The sequence below is a fragment of the Trachemys scripta genome, chromosome 23 (genome assembly GCF_013100865.1).
Source record: "Trachemys scripta elegans isolate TJP31775 chromosome 23, CAS_Tse_1.0, whole genome shotgun sequence".
Classification (NCBI taxonomy): domain Eukaryota; kingdom Metazoa; phylum Chordata; order Testudines; family Emydidae; genus Trachemys; species Trachemys scripta.
Window position 1 is genome coordinate 8,030,326 of NC_048320.1, and position 472 is coordinate 8,030,797.

General features: G+C 67.8%; 1 protein-coding gene across 1 annotated transcript in view; it reads right to left on the reverse strand.

Moving 5' to 3' along the window:
* STRADA (STE20 related adaptor alpha) overlaps positions 1–472 on the reverse strand; it is a gene marked incomplete in the record, with an annotated part of 36,195 nt that overhangs the window by 35,406 nt on the left and 317 nt on the right.

Sequence of the window (472 nt, forward strand, 5' to 3'; positions counted from 1 at the left end):
CCCATTTACCCTCTGGGTGGGTCAGAGGCCCAGTGCGCATGCCACGCAGCAGCGCGGTGACGTCATCCCGTCACGCACGCAGCGTCTCCCCCTTCTCCAGGTAACCGGGGGCTCGGGGAAGTGGCAGCGGCGCCTGGAGAAGGGGGAGACGCTGCGTGCGTGACGGGATGACGTCACCGCGCTGCTGCGTGGCATGCGCACTGGGCCTCTGACCCACCCAGAGGGTAAATGGGCGGGGGGAGAGACAATCCCTCAGCCAGGCTCGTGGCCACCCCCCCCGCCACACGCACAGGGTATAGGGGGGAGGGGCGCGCTCTCTGAACCAGCCACCTAACTAACCCCCCCCATCTGCAGTGGGGCAAGCCTGGAGTCAGCCCTATAGGAACCCCCCCCACACACACACACACACTCTCCAGGTAGCTGGGGGGGGGCGGGCTCTGAGCTAGCCACACCCACGCTGAATGGGGAGGGG